Here is a 13419-nt window from a genome sequence, read left to right on the forward strand (position 1 = left end):
TAGTTCTGTAAATTCAATGCAATCCTAGTTAAAATCCCAGTAAGCTGCAATGTATATATTAATAAATGGATTATAAAATTTACTTTAAAATGCAAATGACTTACAAAAAAGAAAAATTATTTTAAGGCTGAATATAAATATGATTTGTATAATAATAAATATAGATCAATTGAATAGAGTCTAGAAATAACCTACTCCAGTACTCTTGCTTGGAAAATCCCATGGACAGAGGAGCCTGGTGGGCTGCAATCCATAGGATTGCTAAGAGTCAGACACGACTGAGCGACTTCACTTTCACTTTTCACTTTCATGCATTGGAGAAGGAACCCACTCCAGTGTTCTTGCTTGGAGAATCCCAGGGATGGGGGAGCCTGGTGGGCTGCCGTCTATGGGGTCGCACAGAGTCGGACACGACTGAAGCAACTTAGCAGCAGCAGCAGCATAGCGTAGGTTAAGACCAAAGATAATTCAATGAGGAAATGATAAACTTTTCAATAAATGATACTGAAACATTGAGATATCTATATGAAAAAGCTATGAGCCTTGACCATAACTTTTATAACATACCTAAAAATTTACTCAAAATAAGGCATAAATAAGATATATTGTAAAAACTAAAATTATAAATATTTTAGAAGAAAACAGAAATCTTTCAACTTTGGAGTACAATAATTTCTTAGGAAACAAACCATAAAAAATAATGAATTTGATCTCATCAAAATTAAAATCTTCTTAATTTGAAAGACACGATTTCAAATGAATGATGCTCTTTGAAAGACATGATTAATAAAAAGGCAAGGTATGAATGGGAAGAAATATTTAAATCCATGTATCCGATATGTATTGCAGTTCAGTTCAGTCACTCAGTCATGTCTAACTCTTTGCGACCCCATGAATCACAGCACGCCAGGCCTCCCTGTCCATCACCAACTCCCGGAGTTTACTCAAACTCGTGTCTGTTGAGTCGGTGATGCCATCCAGCCATCTCATCCTCTGTTGTCCCCTTCTCCTCCTGCCCCCAATCCTTCCCAGCATCAGGGTCTTTTCCAATGAGTCAACTCTTCACATGAGGTGACCAAAGTATTGGAGTTTCAGTTTCAGCATCAGTCCTTCCAATGAACACCCAGGGCTGATCTCCTTAGAATGGACTGGTTGGATCTCCTTGCAGTCCAAGGGACTCTTAAGAATCTTCTCCAACACTACAGTTCAAAAGCATCAATTCTTCAGCTCTCAGCTTTCTTCACAGTCCAACTCTCATGTCCATACATGACCACTGGAAAAACCATAGCCTTGACTAGACGGACCTTTGTTGGCAAAGTAATATCTCTGCTTTTTAATATGTTATCTAGGTTGGTCATAACTTTCCTTCCAAGGAGTAAGCGTCTTTTAATTTCATGGCTGCAGTCACCATCTGCAGTGATTTTGGAGCCACAAAAAATTAAGTCTGACACTGTTTATACTGTTTCCCCTTCTACTTCCCATGAAGTGATGGGACCAGATGCCATGATCTTAGTTTTCTGAATGTTGAGCTTTAAGCCAACCTTTTCACTCTTCTCTTTCACTTTCATCAAGAGGCTTTTTAGTTCCTCTTCACTTTCTGCCATAAGGGTGGTGTCATCTGCATATCTGAGGTTATTGATATTTCTCCCAGCAATCTTGATTCCAGCTTGTGCTTCTTCCAGCCCAGTGTTTCTCATGATGTACTCTGCATATAAGTTAAATAAGCAGGGTGACAATATACAACCTTGACATACTCCTTTTCCTGTTTGGAACTAGTCTGTTGTTCCATGCAGACTTGTATCCATAATATATAAAGAACATGTACAACTCACAAGACAAAAATCCATTTATAAATTGGCAAAAGAGTTGAATAGATGTTTCACAAAAAGTAGAAATTATTAATAAGCATATACAAAAATTATCATTATAAATTTTCATTGGGAAAATTAATGCTAAAATGATAAACTGCAATAGACCCATTAGAATGGCTAACATGAAAAGGCTTAACAATATATCAGGTATTGGCAAGGATGTGGGGAACTGGAATTCTCAGACATTGTTAGTGGGAATGTGAAATGAAACAATTACTCCAATAAACAATTTGGCATTTTCCTGTAAAGTTAATCAAACTCATCATTCAACCCCAAAACTCTAGATCCACATGTTGAACCAAGAGACATCAAACTTTATATCCAAACAATAATTGTACATGAGCGCTACAGTAGTAATACTTCTGAATTCAAAACATCCCGAATGTCCATTGTCAGGTAGGCAGATAGGCAAACTGGTATTTCAAACAACAGAATAAAAAGGAACTAAATACTATTTCTCTAACAAAATATGGGAATTTCAAAATCCTTATGAAGGTGAAGCTGAAGCTCCAGTACTTTGGCCACCAGATGCAAAGAGCTGGTTCATTAGAAAAGACTCTGGTGCTGGAAAAGATTGAGGGCGGGAGGAGAAGGGGATGGCACAGGATGAGGTGGTTGTATGGCATCATCAACTCAAGGGACGTGAGTGTGAGCAAGCGCCAGGAGATGGTGAAGGATGAGGAAGCCTGGCATGCTGCAGTCCATGGGGTTGCAGAGTTGGACGTGATTGAATGACTGAACAACAATGAGAGTGAAAGAAGTCAAAGACAAAAGAGTACACATTGCTTGACCCCATTGGTATGAAATTCTAGAACAGGTGAAATTTGTCATAATGAAAAGCAGATCTGTGGTTGCCTGATTCTGGATTTGGGAAATGCTATTGATTGCAAAGGGCATGAGGGCAGGTGATGAAATTCTGTATCTTGATTGTAATGATGATTCTACAGCCATGTACAGTTTTCAGAACTCCTTGAACTGATTACTTAACATGCATTTTATTGTACTCAAATTACATGATGATAAAGTTGATTAAACAGAGAAAATGAAAGAGGAGGAACAGGAAAAGGAAAAGAAGCGCATGCCAGACCCAGTTCTGTCATGGAGAGGAGCTGTTTTTCTCACATAATCAGAAGAGTAGGTGGTGCTAGTGATAAAGAATCCGCCTGTCAGTGCACGAGACATAAGAAATGAGGATTTGTAGAGCCTGAAGTCAGGTAGGTTGATTCCTCCAGTTCCATTCTTCTTTCTCAAGATTGCTTTGGCTATTCGAGGTTTTTTGTATTTCCATACAAATTGTGAAATTATTTGTTCTAGCTCTGTGAAGAATACTGTGGGTAGCTTGATAGGGATTGCGTTGAATCTATAAATTGCTTTGGGTAGTATACTCATTTTCACTATATTGATTCTTCCAATCCATGAACATGGTATATTTCTCCATCTATTAGTGTCCTCTTTGATTTCTTTCACCAGTGTTTTATAGTTTTCTATATATAGGTCTTTAGTTTCTTTAGGTAGATATATTCCTAAGTATTTTATTCTTTTCGTTGCAATGGTGAATGGAATTGTTTCCTTAATTTCTCTTTCTGTTTTCTCATTATTAGTGTATAGGAATGCAAGGGATTTCTGTGTGTTGATTTTATATCCTGCAACTTTACTGTAGTCATTGATTATTTCTAGTAATTTTCTGGTGGACTCTTTAGGGTTTTCTATGTAGAGGATCATGTCATCTGCAAATAGTGAGAGTTTTACTTCTTCTTTTCCAATTTGGATTCCTTTTATTTCTTTTTCTGCTCTGATTGCTGTGGCCAAAACTTCCAAAACTATGTTGAATAGTAATGGTGAAAGTGGGCACCCTTGTCTTGTTCCTGACTTTAGAGGAAATGCTTTCAATTTTTCACCATTGAGGATAATGTTTGCTGTGGGTTTGTCATATATAGCTTTTATTATGTTGAGGTATGTTCCTTCTATTCCTGCTTTCTGGAGAGTTTTTATCATAAATGGATGTTGAATTTTGTCAAAGGCTTTCTCTGCATCTATTGAGATAATCATATGGTTTTTATTTTTCAATTTGTTAATGTGGTGTATTACATTGATTGATTTGCGGATATTGAAGAATCCTTGCATCCCTGGGATAAAGCCCACTTGGTCATGGTGTATGATCTTTTTAATGTGTTGTTGGATTCTGATTGCTAGAATTTTGTTAAGGATTTTTGCATCTATGTTCATCAGTGATATTGGCCTGTAGTTTTCTTTTTTTGTGGGATCTTTGTCAGGTTTTGGTATTAGGGTGATGGTGGCCTCATAGAATGAGTTTGGAAGTTTACCTTCCTCTGCAATTTTCTGGAAGAGTTTGAGCAGGATAGGTGTTAGCTCTTCTCTAAATTTTTGGTAGAATTCAGCTGTGAAGCCGTCTGGACCTGGGCTTTTGTTTGCTGGAAGATTTTTGATTACAGTTTCAATTTCCATACTTGTGATGGGTCTGTTAAGATTTTCTATTTCTTCCTGGTCCAGTTTTGGAAAGTCGTACTTTTCTAAGAATTTGTCCATTTCTTCCACGTTGTCCATTTTATTGGCATATAATTGTTGATAGTAGTCTCTTATGATCCTTTGTATTTCTGTGTTGTCTGTTGTGATCTCTCCATTTTCGTTTCTAATTTTGTTGATTTGATTTTTCTCCCTTTGTTTCTTGATGAGTCTGGCTAATGGTTTGTCAATTTTATTTATCCTTTCAAAGAACCAGCTTTTGGTTTTGTTGATTTTTGCTATGGTCTCTTTTGTTTCTTTTGCATTTATTTCTGCTCTAATTTTTAAGATTTCTTTCCTTCTACTAACCCTGGGATTCAGTTACCAAGACAGTATGGTACTGGCACAAAGACAGAAATATTGATCAATGGAATAAAATAGAAAGCCCAGAGATAAATCCACGCACATATGGACACCTTATCTTCGACAAAGGAGGCAAGAATATACAATGGATTAAAGACAATCTCTTTAACAAGTGGTGCTGGGAAATCTGGTCAACCACTTGTAAAAGAATGAAACTGGACCACTTTCTAACACCATACACAAAAATAAACTCAAAATGGATTAAAGATCTAAACGTAAGACCAGAAACTATAAAACTCCTAGAGGAGAACATAGGCAAAACACTCTCCGACATACATCACAGCAGGATCCTCTATGACCCACCTCCCAGAATATTGGAAATAAAAGCAAAAATAAACAAATGGGACCTAATTAACCTTAAAAGCTTCTGCACATCAAAGGAAACTATTAGCAAGGTGAAAAGACAGCCTTCAGAATGGGAGAAAATAATAGCAAATGAAGCAACCGACAAACAACTAATCTCAAAAATATACAAGCAACTCCTACAGCTCAACTCCAGAAAAATAAACGACCCAATCAAAAAATGGGCCAAAGAACTAAATAGACATTTCTCCAAAAAAGACATACAGATGGCTAACAAACACATGAAAAGATGCTCAACATCACTCATTGTCAGAGAAATGCAAATCAAAACCACCATGAGGTACCATTTCACACCAGTCAGAATGGCTGCGATCCAAAAGTCTACAAATAATAAATGCTGGAGAGGGTGTGGAGAAAAGGGAACCCTCTTACACTGTTGGTGGGAATGCAAACTAGTACAGCCACTATGGAGAACAGTGTGGAGATTCCTTAAAAAACTGGAAATAGAACTGCCTTATGATCCAGCAACCCCACTGCTGGGCATACACAATGAGGAAACCAGAAGGGAAAGAGACACGTGTACCCCAATGTTCATCGCAGCACTGTTTATAATAGCCAAGACATGGAAGCAACCTAGATGTCCCTCAGCAGATGAATGGATAAGAAAGCTGTGGTACATATACACAATGGAGTATTACTCAGCCATTAAAAAGAATACATTTGAGTCAGTTCTAATGAGGTGGATGAAACTGGAGCCTATTATACAGAGTGAAGTAAGCCAGAAGGAAAAACATAAATACAGTATACTAACGCATATATATGGAATTTAGAAAGATGGTAACAATAACCCGGTGTACGAGACAGCAAAAGAGACACTGATGTATAGAACAGTCTTATGGACTCTGTGGGAGAGGGAGAGGGTGGGAAGATTTGGGAGAATGGCAATGAAACATGTAAAATATCATGTAGGAAACGAGTTGCCAGTCCAGGTTCGATGCATGATGCTGGATGCTTGGGGCTGGTGCACTGGGACGGCCCAGAGGGATGGTATGGGGAGGGAGGAGGGAGGAGGGAGGAGGGTTCGGGATGGGGAACACATGTATACCTGTGGCGGATTCATTTTGATATTTGGCAAAACTAATACAATTATGTAAAGTTTAAAAATAAAATAAAATTAGAGAAAAAAAAAAAAAAAGAAAGAAATGAGGATTTGATCCCTGAGTTGGGAAGATCCCCTGGAGAAGGGCATGGCCACCCACTCTGGTATTCTTGTCTGGAGAATCCCAGACAGAGAAGGTTGGAGGGCCACAGTCCATGGGGTCACAAAGAGTCAGATACAACTGAAGTGACTGAGCACGCATGCATGCAGAAGGGTAAGCGGTGCCCTGCTTCCTTGGGAGAGTCCTCAGAGGCAAGATTCCTGAGATAAAGGTTTGTGGAGTACTCTTAGTCAGATGAACCCGAGACAGTCACAGAAGTTCCTGTGGCCCAGCAAGCCTTGGAAGCAGCAGAATTGTCCCCTGCCTGGAGAGCGATGAGGGGTTAGAAGCCTTTAGCTGACCTCACAGAGCATTATGTAACTTGGCGTGGTGGAGAAGGAGCAGATAAATCTCTTGCAGAGCAGAGGACAGCAAGGAACTCTCTGAGAGGAAAGAGAGGTGACCCAGTGACCTGGGTGTGCGCTGACAATTAGGGGCAAGCGTGATGCCTGCCGTGCCAGCATACAGAGGACGAGGGCCAAGTCCTCACAGTGCCAAAGACTGGGATGATGATACCCTTTCAAACCTCAGACAAAATTCCCAAACTCTCACCTCACAAAATGGGCCGAGGCACCTAAGAGAAACTGGGGTAAGTCTGACAAAAATAAATTCCATCCGTCTCACCTGAGGTTTAAACCCAGATTTGTGCTGTATGGAACTGTGACCCTCAAAGGAATGTTCATTTGTAGATAGGAGTTTTCCTTCTGCTTTTAATTAAGAACATAATAGAAGTCCCTAGTATTTAAAAAGTCATCCCCTTAGGTTAGTACTCTCATTTTACAAAAATCTATACGATCAATAAACAGTACTGGAACTTTGAAAATGTATTTTTATAATGATAAGAAATCCTGGGGTTCCGACTTACTTTCAACTCCACTGGGGTGCCTACCTGTCACAAAAATGATTACGTAGCATGGTTCGTCTTATGCCAGCCCTGGGAGACTTTGTGCCAATCAGGCACAGCTGGTATGGAACGCCCATTGCCAGCCTGTTGCCACAGAAGCCCTTTGACAGACCAGAGGGGCAGCTTGTTGAGAAGAGGTGGCAGGAACATGAAGGGAGAAAGAAAGGAGTAGAAACATGGTAGCTTTTACAGGAATTGCAAGGAGAATCAATCATTTCATGTCTTGACGATCAGCTTTTGAATTTGTCTTTCATTATGTATTTATTTGTTTATTTTTGACTGCTCTGGGACCTCGGTGCTGTGCTCAGGCTTTCTCTAGTTGCAGCGAACGGGGGCTACTCTCTAACTGTGAAGCAGGGACTTATTCTGGTGGCTTCTTTTGTTGCAAAGCACGGACTCTAGGCTGCGGGCGTCAGTAGTTGTGGCTCGCAGGCTCTACAGTGTGATGAATGCCCCAAATCTATGTTAATATATGTGATTCCTACTTCGCAAAACAAGTCAGATCCTCCAGGGAAGATGCACGGAGGAAGTGACATAACTCTCAGGATATTGCAAATGAAAGATATCAGAAATATGTGTAAGTAGTTGCCCTCAGTGCAAGGAAGCATCAGATAGGAGGCAGGATTAACCCTGGGTAGTTACAGGTGATAAATGGCCCGTGAGGGATCATTGCTTCTACTCCACATTGTTTCCAAGTTATTTCTATACATAAAATTGTAGTAGCCCCAGAGTGGCTACATATGAAACCCAGTTCTGTGTTCATATCAATTTTTGGTTTCTTATTCCTTATTCTGTAACTTATTGCATAGTTAACAATGGATAAACAGTTTTTTTTTTTTCTTCTTTCTGCTGCTTGTGAGTTATTTCACACCTACCTGTAAGCATGGTATTTTGTAGACAAGTATTCCTCAAGTTGACTGCAAGTATTTTATATAATTTATTGTTCTAATAATTATATAACACTAAACATATTACTTTTAAAAAATAACCATAAGGTTGTCTTCATATTTGTGGCATGAAATAGGCATCTGAGTCAATAGAGACCAATAGAACATGATTCTTGTGATTTTAAGATTTACTTTTAAATTTGATATACTTGAGAAATGTACAGAATGATTTCCTAAGGTAGATGGTGGGTTAGACCAGAATAGCAATATGCTTGCTATTTGAATTCTCTAATTTAAGATCCTGGGGCTTCCCTAGTGGCTCTGATGTTGAAGAAACTGCCTTTCGTGTAGGAGACACAGTTTTTAATCCCTGGGTCAGGAAGACCCCCGGGAGAAGGAAATGGTTACCCCCTCCAATGTTCTTGCCTGGAGAATTTCATGGACAGAGGGGCCTGGCAGGCTACAGTCCACGGGGTTGCAAAGAGTCGGACATGACTGAGAGAATAATAGACACACATTTAAGATTCTGAGATCCATTCCTTAAAGCAGTGATTCTTAACAAGGGGATGGGGGTCCCAGGAGGCCATGAGCCTGGCATCACCACAAAGATAAAATACTATTATTGTTTGGGGAGGTTTTTTAGATTTCACATGTTCTCTCTACCTCACTGACCTCGATTTGCCTACAGGGAGAGGGTCTATATACTGCAAAATCCCTTGGGTATTTCATTATGCTTACAAAGTATCCTCTACTGCCATCCTTAATCTCCACATCCCCAGAATGCTTACTAGCAGGTAATTCTTCTTACTCATTAGAGGGCCTTCACCGAGTGTGGTCAGGGTGAAGGGGAAAGGAACCAGCCTTTATCGAGCCCTGTGTACATGCCAGTGGCTGGTGATGCCCAGTTTCCATACAGTGGAGCTCTGGAGGGTCTGAGATAACAGTATCCTTGGAATCTCTTAAATTTTATTCCTCAAGTAAGATTCAGGGGATTAGTCAGAATTCAGTGATTCTAACAAATGAATGATAAATTGTCCCCAGAGATACTGGAGGAGGATATGATCACTCCCCAAACGGTGTCATTTTGCAGTGTGTTGTATGAAGGCATTAAGTGACTGGCAGACTTAGTGAAGATTGTTGGCTTAGAAATACGTTTCGCAAGAACTTTCCTGGCAGTCCAGTGGTTAGAACTCTTTGCATCCACTGTGGGGGACAACAGGTTCCATTCCTGGTTGGGTAACTAAGATCCCACATGCTATATGGTGTGGCCAATAAAATAAAATAATAAATGTATATATCTTAAATTATATTTTATTAAAAAAGAATTTTAAGCAATACATCTTACAGCAGAAGTGCCTCACAAGCTGCTGACTAACTTAAATTTGTTATTACTCAAAAGCACTATAAGACAAAAAATCTGGGAAATTGCTTATCTTATTCAATCCATAAGCAATTAAAGATTCATTTATTGAGTTTAATATTAAGACAATAGGTGAAAAAGTGGTGATATTGTATTTTTTTTCTAAGGTTTGCTTTATGTATCTCATATTCCCCAAGTGAAAATGTTGGCCTATACATCTTTATATCTCCTCCATATAATTAAAATATACTACTGTTTAACGATAATGAGAAATAAATTAGTTGTATATATTCTTAGAGATTAGAATTTGCACACTGGCAACATATAAACCACAGCCAGCTGACAGACATATGGCATGTCTGCCCCGTATTTTCTTTTTTAAAATATGAATGTATTTCTGAAATTCTATCTGTGAATATTTTTATAGGTATCTCTAGAGATTAGATTGATGTTCTAATATGACCCTCATTAACCTTATCATATATTTCCTTGATATCAAATATCCAGGCAGCAACTCATAAATATTATAATTTAAAAAATGTTTTATTTTTTATTGAGATATAATGTTATTAGATTCGGGTATACAACATAAGGTTCAATATTTGTTAAATGTGCAAAAAGATCACCATACTCAGGAATTGAAGTTGGTCTCCTGCATTGCAGGCAGATTCTTTACCATCTGAACCACCAAGGAAGCTGCATAAATGTTATAATTTTTAAAATTTTATTTATTTTTATTGGGATATAATTGAGATATAATGCTATATTAATTTGGGGTGTACAACATAAGATTCAGTACTTGTATAATTTGCAAAATGATCACCATAATAAGTCTAGTTAACATTCATAACTGCACATAGTTATGAAATTTTTTTTCTTGTTTATAATTTTAAAAAATCAAGATCTATAGAGGTTTATACATTGCAGCTGGTTGATGTACCTTTTAAACTTCCTTTGGTCTACAAATTCCCCCTCCATGTCCTTTTTTTCTCTTGCAATTATTTCTTGAAGAAACTGTGTTGTGGACCCTGCAGTTTCTTACAAGGCTGGATTGTGCTGACTGCATCCCCATGGTGTAATTTAATGAGTTCCTGAGTCTCTGTGTTCTTGTAAATTGGGAGCAGGATCTAGAAGTTATATTCTGTTCATTGTGATTTACTTACCTTTTTTATAGGATCACTTCTTAAGTTTTCCATCATCTTTCTCTTTGTGATGTTATCAATCAATGACGATTCATGCCTAGATACTATAGCACCTTTTTTTGAGTGTGCCCCCATAGTGAGACATCACAGATTTTAGTTCCCCCATCAGGGATTGAACCCAGGCCCCCTACAGTGGAAGTGCAGGGTCTTTTACCACTGGAATTCAGAGAAGCTCCCTGAAACAATTTTTTTAAATGAAAAATTTCACAAAAATACCTGGATACATAACCTGCTTGGGAAAAAAATGAAATAGCCCATTAAAAATTAGAAAGAGCTAAAGCTGAAACTCCAGTACTTTGGCCACCTCATGTGAAGAGTTGACTCATTGGAAAAGACTCTGATGCTGGGAGGAATTGGGAGCAGGAGGAGAAGGGGACGACAGAGGATGAAATGGCTGGATGGCATCACTGACTCGATGGACATGAGTCTGGGTGAACTCCGGGAGTTGGTGATGGACAGGGAGGCCTGGCGTGCTGCGATTCATGGGGTTGCAAAGAGTCGGACACGACTGAGTGACTGAACTGAACTGAAGTAGCAACTACCCACCTACCTACTTCAGATGGTGTAGTATTCTTTTGACTCAACAGCCTCACAAATCCACTCTCCACACTGGTCTACATCTGGCCCACTGTCTCATTTACATCAGGTTTCCCTGGTGGCTCAGCTGGTAAAGCATCTGCCCGCAATGTGGGAGACCTGGGTTTGATCCCTGGGTTGCGAAAATCCCCTGGAGAAGGGAAAGGCTACCCACTCCAGTATTTTGGCCTGGAGAATTCCATGGACTATATAGTCCATGGGGTCACAAGAGTCAGACACGACTGAGTGACTTTCACTTCACTCATTTATATCACCTGCCAATCTCCTGTAGGGATTTAAGTTTGTATTATTAACTTTTAATATAGACCGTAGTGCTGTAATCAAAACAAAATAGAGACTTGAAGGTGTTTTCACTTTTTTTTTTAAATGAAAGCAAGTACACAGAGAACAATTAAAGAAGAGCAAAGAATAAATAAGTTACTGGGAGAAATACTTGTATTAAAGGAATGGAGATGATTTTTGGTGATAGATTAAAAAGTAGTAAATATGAACAACTAGTAAATCAAATATATCAAGTGTAGTTAAGGATTTATAATTTGAATATTTACTATGTCAAAATGACACCTCAAGGAGAATTTAGCAATATCTCAAAAATTTATCTAGCAAGGACTGAAATATTTTCTGTCTAGGCTAAAATCATGACAGGTTTAATTTACTCCAGTCTGGTAGTATCAAGGTATCATTTTCCAAATACAGCATTGCTCTGCCAAGATTTAGATTATTTTAGTCAAACGCAATTGCTTCTCCATCTGTCTTTCCTTCATCCTTTAGTTATGAAACCATTACAGTAAGATGCCTTTAGGTTTTCAAAATAAGTTGTCTGATCATCAGTCTGACTCACTTGCATATAAATACAAAGAGTTTTTTTAAACCATAAACAGTGTTTCAGGAAAGAAAGTAAAATTAGAGTAAATTGTTGTTAGAAAGCTCATTGAAACCCATTAAAACAATGAAAAGAAAAATATTCTCCAGCCTGGTTAACCTCAGTGGTGGAAGAGTGAAATCATTTTGAAATGGTAAAATCACTTTGCTCCTAGACAGTCTTCTGTTCCATTATCTTGGTTATTTATATTCCCAGTCTGCTCTGAATAATGAGTCCAACAGATGTTAAAATAGTATTTCTTCACTTATAGGAAACTATATTCACACTATTAGCATTTTGAGGAAAGAGTAGAATTAAACTAAAATGTTATTAACAATAACATTTTGTGTAGCATTCTAAGACAAGAAAGCTCATTAAGAATGTCCTCAACAATCCCTGCAGTGACCCCTGGGGTGATTTCTAGAGAAATTATTTGTCCCGCAAATTAACTGTAGGGGTTCTGTGTTCATTTGCCCATAAGAGCCACTAAATAAAATTTATTCTCAGAGAAGGAAAGCCATAGGGGAAAATGTTAATAATACTTTATGCGTTTGGACATTGCAGCCAAGCCCACTGGGCATAGATTAATTCCTTAAGCACTTATTTGTTGAAAATATAAAGTATATGACACTTGCTCTTGAAGGGCAAACAATTTGTTGACAGTGACAACACAAAAGAATGAGTTACACTAAGTGGGATAAATGTTAATAAAACATAGATAAACTGGCACTAGAACATAGATGAAATAATGAATGGATTTGCCTGAGGGAGTCCAGGAAATGCTTACAAAAGGAGTAAATTTTCAACTGGGATGTAAAGAATGAATGACAAGGAGTACATTAGGCTGAGAAGAGAAGAGAGAACCAGTGTAAAGGGGCAAAGAAATTAACTGACATGCATGTCATATATCACAGTGAGTAAAATATAAGACTTTTTAATATCAAATCATATGGGCGTTTGCTGGCATTGAGTTCACAGTGTCAGAGTTGGCATCTCTGAATTTCTGTTGGTCCCTCATGCTTGTAATTTCAAAGTTACCAAATGGCTGCTATAGCTACAGAAGCCACACACACAAACAGAGTAGGAAGATTAAATCAGGATTTTTTCAGCACTGTTGGTCTTTGTTTGTCATGAAAATAAAACCTTTCATGGAAATGACCAGTAGCATCAGTTCATGAACTCATAAAGTCACTTTCAGATACTGCTATGCATCACCCAGCGAAAACATTAAAAAAAATACAAATTAAGAAAGACCTTTTGTGATAGTCTAAGAAGATCCAGCTCAATC

The sequence above is a fragment of the Bos grunniens genome, chromosome 27 (assembly GCF_055505025.1).
Source record: "Bos grunniens cultivar Pamir isolate PY7600 chromosome 27, Bosgru_T2T1.0, whole genome shotgun sequence".
Classification (NCBI taxonomy): domain Eukaryota; kingdom Metazoa; phylum Chordata; class Mammalia; order Artiodactyla; family Bovidae; genus Bos; species Bos grunniens.